A 7,342-nucleotide genomic window follows, 5' to 3' on the forward strand; every position below is an offset into this window, starting at 1 on the left:
CCTCAACGGGGACGGCAGGGGGGGTGGTCCGGCGAGGCCCCCGAGGTCGGGAACGGGCAGATCCGGCCTCGGGGATCCCGGATCCGGCGGAGGACGAGGCCGAGGAGGGGCGAGGAGGTCGGCGACGAACTTGGCGAGGGCGACGGTGACAGCAAGCGGTGGCTGCGGTTCTGCGAGGAGAAGAGAGATCGGGAGGGAGCGAGGAGGAAGAAGGACGGGAAGGAGAGGGGCGGCGAGGCCTGGCCTGGCGTTGGCGCGGAGGCGAGGGCGCAGGGAGGCGCCGGTAGGCGACGGAGAGGCGCTGGCGACGGGGACGGCGCCGAAGCAGAGGAGCGAGCGGACGGGGGTGCAGGACAGGCGAGCGGCGGCGCGCGCAGGCCGGGGCGCGGCCCAGGTCGGGCCTGGGGCGGGCCGCACCTGGATTCCGCGGGCCGCGACGGCGGGGAGCAGGGCTGGAGCGACGTGGCGCCTCTCGGTTGGCCCGGGGCGCCGGCTGCGACGGCGGAGGCCAGTGGGGGCGCGCCACTTGGCGGCGGGGAAGAGGGCCGGCGCGGAATTTGAGGAAGATGCGGCGGCTGAGAGGTGGGAGGAAGGGTAGGGTAGGTTTAGGGGCTAGGGATGCCCAAAATGAGCTATGTGGGTGTTTATATAGAGAAATGGCTAGGGTTAGGGGGTATTTAGGAGCGATTCGAAGCGTACGATCGCGATCATGCGGCTCCGGGCAAAGAGGAACTAGGTGGGCTGCAGGAGGGCTGTGTAGATGAGGCCTTGGGCTGAGAGAAGAGAAGAGGAAAGCAGCCCGGCAGGGTTTCCGGAGACCGAAAACATCCGACGATTAAACCGACTATATCTCGGTTATAAATATAACGGTTGGGCAGTCAAACGGACTCCGAATGCGACGAAACTTGGCAGGCGGTCTGTCTACACTATAATAAGACCGCATGACAAGTTGCAACCCATTTCGAGAACATTTTTATGCCACTTATAAAATAATATTTCGGAGGTGCCGTGGGCGCGTGCGAGTGTGGTCGGGCTCAGAACGGACAACGGAGAGAACCGGCGGAACCCGAACGGATGCAAGTTTTGAAAAACATGCAGATGAAATGCAGATGAAGTGCAGATGAAGACATGAGACGAGATGCATAACAAGAACAAAATGCAAAACAACAGACAAAAACCCAACCACGGAGGAAATAATAAATCACATCTCCGGAAAAGGCAAGAGTCGGAGTTACGAATATGGAAAGTTGTATCCGGGGCGCTACAATTCTCTTAGGGTGGCCTTCAGGATACAAAGGTTCCCGAGTCATTCTACCAGTTCTAGTAGCCACTCTAACAGCAAAGTCATGTTTATTATTTAGTTCATCGAGCAAATCACTTTGAGCTTTAAGTACTTGCTCGGCTTGAGTGGTAACCGTAGAAGCATATCTGCTAATGAGTTTAAGTTCACCTTTAACTCTAGCCATATAATCACTCAAGCATCCTATCTCGAAAGCATTATTCTTTAATTACCTACCAACATAAACACTAAAACTTTCTTGTCTAGCCATAAAGTCATCAAATTCATCTAAGCACTGGCTATGAAATTTAGTAGAGGGAATTTCAACCTTATCATATCTATAGAGAGAATTTACCTTTACTACCTGTGTCGGGTTATCAAGACAATGTGTTTCTTCGACAGGCGATATATTAAGACCATGTATTTCTTCAATATGAGGTAAATTCTTAACATCTTCGGCTTTAATACCTTTTTCTTTCATTGATTTCTTTGCCTCTTGCATATCTTCAGGACTGAGAAATAGAACACCTCTCTTCTTTGGAGTAGGTTTAGGAATAGGCTCAGGAGTTGGCTCAATTGGTTCAGGAATTGGCTCAGGAATTGGCTCAGGAAGGGTCCAATTATTTTCATTAGTCAACATATTATTCAATAACAATTCAGCTTGGTCAACTGTTCTTTCCCTGAAAACACAACTAGCACAACTATCCAAGTGGTCCTTGGAAGCATCAGTTAGTCCATTATAAAAGATATCAAGTATTTCATTTTCCTTAAGAGGATGATCAGGCAAAGCATCAAGTAACCGGAGAAGCCTCCCCCAAGCTTGTGGGAGACTCTCTTCTTAGATTTGCACAAAATTATATATTTCCCGCAAGGCAGCTTGTTTCTTATGTTCAGGCAAATATTTAGCAGAGAAGTAATAAATCATATCCTGGGGACTACGCACACAACCAGGATCAAGGGAATTAAACCAAGTTTTAGCATCACCCTTTAATGAGAACGGGAATATCTTAAGGATATAATAATAGCGAGACTTCTCATAATTAGTAAACAGGGTGGCTATATCATTTAACTTGGTAAGATGTGCCACAATAGTTTCAGATTCAAGACCATAAAAAGGATCAGATTCAACCAAAGTAATAATCTCAGGATCAATTGAGAATTCGTAATCCTTATCAGTAACACAGATAGCTGAAGTAGCAAAAGCGGGGTCAGGTTTCATTCTAGCATTAAGAGATTGTTGCTTCCATTTAGCTAATAACTTCTTAAGATCATATCTATCTTTGCAAGCAAAAATAGCTCTAGCAGCTTCTTCATCCATAACATAACCCTTAGGAACAACAAGCAATTCATAATTAGGGGGAGAACCTTCATCATCACTTTCATCAATGATTTCGTTTTCAGTTATTTCATTCCCTCTAACCCTAGCAAATTGTTCATCAAGATATTCACATAATGGCACAGTAGTATCAAGCATAGAAGTAGTTTCATCATAAGTATCATGCATAGCAGAAGTAACATCATCAATAACATGCGACATATCATAATTCATAGCAGTAGCAAGTTTAGGCATCGCAAGCTTACTCATAACATAAGGAGAATCTAGTGCAGAGCTAGATGGCAATTCCTTACCTCCCCTGTAGTTGAGGGGAAAATCTTAGTTCTTGCGTCTTTCAAGTTCTTCATAGTGATCATCAGATATAAATCAAAAGTGACTCAAAGAATAGAGCTATGATTCCCCGGCAACGGCGCCAGGAGTTAGTCTTGATAACCCACAAGTGTAGGGGATCGCAACAATTTTCGAGGGTAGAGTATTCAACCCAAATTTATTGATTCGACACAAGGGGAGCCAAAGAATATTCTCAAGTATTAGCAGTTGAGTTGTCAATTCAACCACACCTGGATAACTTAGTATCTGCAGCAAAGTATTTAGTAGCAAAGTAGTATGATAGTAATGGTAACAGTAGCAAAAGTAAAGATAGTAGTTTTGTAATGATTGTAACAATAGCAACGGAAAAGTAAATAAGCGAGGCACAATATGTGAAAAGCTCGTAGGCATTGTATCGGTGATGGATAATTATGTTGGATGCGATTCCTCATGTAATAGTTATAGCATAGGGTGACACATAACTAGCTCCAGTTCATCAATGTAATGTAGGCATGTATTCCAAATATAGTCATACGTTCTTATGGAAAAGAACTTGCATGCCATCTTTTGTCCTACCCTCCCGTGGCAGCGGGGTCCTAGTGGAAACTAAGGGATATTAAGGCCTCCTTTTAATAGAGAACCGGACCAAAGCATTAGCACTTAGTGAATACATGAACTCCTCAAATTATGGTCATCACCGAGAAGTATCCCGATTATTGTCACTTCGGGGTTGTCGGATCATAACACATAATAGGTGACTATAGACTTGCAAGATAGGATCAAGAACTCACATATATTCATGAAAACATAATAGGTTCAGATCTGAAATCATGGCACTCGGGCCCTAGTGACAAGCATTAAGCATAGCAAAGTTATAGCAACATCAATCTCAGAACATAGTGGATACTAGGGATCAAACCCTAACAAAACTAGCTCGATCACATGGTAAATCTCATCCAACCCATCACCGTCCAGCAAGCCTACGATGGAATTACTCACGCACGGTGGTGAGCATCATGAAATTGGTGATGGAGGATGGTTGATGATGACGATGGCGACGAATCCCCCTCTCCGGAGCCCCGAACGGACTCTAGATCAGCCCTCCCGAGAGAGATTAGGGCTTGGTGGTGGCTCCGTATCATAAAACGCGATGAAACTTCCTCTCCGATTTCTCTCTCCGTGAAACGGAATATAAGGAGTTGGAGTTGAGGTCGGTGGAGCTTCAGGGGGGCCATGAGACAGGGGGACGCGCCCAGGGGGAGGGGGCACGCCCCCCACCCTCGTGGACAGGGTGTGGGCCCCCTGACCTTCATATTTTTCCAGTATTTTTTATATTTTCCAAAAGTTATCTCCGTGGATTTTCAGGTCATTCCGAGAACTTTTGTTTTCTGCACAATAAACAACACCATGACAGTTCTGCTGAAAACAACGTCAGTCCGGGTTAGTTTCATTCAAATCATGCAAGTTAGAGTCCAAAACAAGGGCAAAAGTGTTTGGAAAAGTAGATACATTGGAGACGTATCATTTCTCTCGAAAGAAGTGAGTGGGAGGAAAGTAGAACTTGATGAGGTAACTATACCTGCCCCCTTATTGGAAAGTAGTTCATCACAGAAACCGGTTCCTGTGACGCCTACACCGATTAGTGAGGAAGTTAATGATGTCGATCATGAAAGTTCAGATCAAGTTACTACCGAACCTCGTAGGTCAACCGGAGTAAGATCCGCACCAGAGTGGTACGGTAATCCTATTCTGGAGGTCATGTTACTTGACCATGGCGAACCTACGAACTATGAGCAAGCGATGATGAGCCTAGATTCCGCAAAATGGCTTGAGGCCATGAAATCTGAGATGGGATCCATGTATGAGAACAAAGTGTGGACTTTGGTTGACTTGCCCGATGATCGGCAAGCCATCGAGAATAAATGAATCTTCAAGAAGAAGACTGATGTTGACAGTAATGTTACTGTCTACAAAGCTCGACTTGTCGCGAAAGGTTTTCGACAAGTTCAAGGGGTTGACTACGATGAGACTTTCTCACCCGTAGCGATGGTTAAGTCTGTTTGAATCATGTTAACAATTGCCGCATTTTATGATTATGAAATTTGGCAAATGAATGTCAAAACTGCATTCCTGAATGGATTTCTGGAAGAAGAGTTGTATATGATGCAACCAGAAGGTTTTGTCGATCCGAAAGGTGCTAACAAAGTGTGCAAGCTCCAGAGATCCATTTATGGACTGGTGCAAGCCTCTCGGAGTTAGAATAAACACTTTGATAGTGTGATCAAAGCATATGGTTTTATATAGACTTTTGGAGAAGCCTGTATTGACAAGAAAGTGAGTGGGAGCTCTGTAGCATTTCTAATACTATATGTGGATGACATATTGTTGATTGGAAATGATATAGAATTTCTGGATAACATAAAAGGATACTTGAATAAAAGTTTTTCAATGAAAGACCTCGGTGAAGCTGCTTACATATTGGGTATCAAGATCTATAGAGATAGATCAAGACGCTTAATTGGACTTTCACAAAGCACATACCTTGACAAAGTTTTGAAAAAATTCAAAATGGATCAAGCAAAGAAAGGGTTCTTGCCTGTGTTACAAGGTGTGAAGTTGAGTCAGACTCAATGCCCGACCACTGCAGAAGATAGAGAGAAAATGAAAAATGTTCCCTATGCTTCAGCCATAGCCTCTATCATGTATGCAATGCTGTGTACCAGACTTGATGTGTGCCTTTCTATTAGTTTAGCAGGGAGGTACCAAAGTAATCCAGGAGTGGATCACTGGACAACGGTCAAGAACATCCTGAAATACCTGAAAAGGACTAAGGATATGTTTCTCGTTTATGGAGGTGACAAAGAGCTCGTCGTAAATGGTTACGTCGATGCAAGCTTTGACACTGATCCAAACGATTCTAAATCACAAACCGGATACGTGTTTATATTGAACAGTGGAGCTGTCAATTGGTGCAATTCTAAACAAAGCGTCGTGGCAGGATCTACGTGTGAAGCGGAGTACATAGCTGCTTCGGAAGCAGCAAATGAAGGAGTCTGGATGAAGGAGTTCATATCCGATCTAGGTGTCATACCTAGTGCATTGGGTCCAATGAAAATCTTTTGTGACAATACTGGTGCAATTGCCTTGGCAAAGGAATCCAGATTTCACAAGAGAACCAAGCACATCAAGAGACGCTTCAATTCCATCCGTGACCAAGTCCAGGTGGGAGACATAGAGATTAGCAAGATACATACGGATCTGAATGTTGCAGACCCATTGACTAAGTCTCTCTCACAAGCAAAACATGATCAGCACCAAGACTCTATGGGTGTTAGAATCATTACTATGTAATCTAGATTATTGACTCTAGTGCAAGTGGGAGACTGAAGGAAATATGCCCTAGAGGCAATAATAAAGTTATTATTTATTTCCTTATTTCATGATAAATGTTTATTATTCATGCTAGAATTGTATTAACCGGAAACATAATACATGTGTGAATACATAGACATTAAAATGTCACTAGTATGCCTCTACTTGACTAGCTCGTTGATCAAAGATGGTTAAGGTTTCATAACCATAGACATGAGTTGTCATTTGATAAACGGGATCACATCATTAGAAGAATGATGTGATTGACTTGACCCATTCTGTTAGCTTATCACTTGATCGTTTTAGTTTACCGCTATTGCTTTCTTCATGACTTATACATGTTCCTATGACTATGAGATTATGCAACTCCCGATTACCGGAGGAACACTTTGTGTGATACCAAACGTCACAACGTAACTGGGTGATTATAAAGGTGCTCTACAGGTGTTTCCGATGGTACTTGTTGAGTTGGCATAGATGGAGATTAGGATTTGTCACTCCGATTGTCGGAGAGGTATCTCTGGGCCCTCTCGGTAATGCACACCACTATAAGCCTTGCAAGCAATGTGACTAATAAGTTAGTTGCGGGATGATGCACTATAAAATGAGTAAAGAGACTTGCCGGTAACGAGATTGAGCTAGGTATTGAGATACCGACGATCGAATCTCGGGCAAGTAACATATCGATGACAAAGGGAACAACGTATGTTGTTATGCGGTTTTGACCGATAAAGATCTTCATACAATATGTAGGAGCCAATATGAGCATCCAGGTTCCGCTATTGGTTATTGACCGGAGACGTGTCTCGGTCATGTCTACATAGTTCTCGAACCCGTAGGGTCCGCACGCTTAATGTTCGGTGACGATCGGTATTATGAGTTTATGTGTTTTGATGTATAGAAGGTAGTTCGGAGTCCTGGATATGATCATGGACATGACGAGGAGTCTCGAAATGGTCGAGACATAAAGATCGATATATTGGATGACTATGTTTGGACTTCGGAAGTGTTCCGGGCAAGTTCGGCATATACCGGAGTACCGGGGG

This window comes from Triticum dicoccoides, chromosome 1B, assembly GCF_002162155.2.
Source record: "Triticum dicoccoides isolate Atlit2015 ecotype Zavitan chromosome 1B, WEW_v2.0, whole genome shotgun sequence".
NCBI lineage: Eukaryota > Viridiplantae > Streptophyta > Magnoliopsida > Poales > Poaceae > Triticum > Triticum dicoccoides.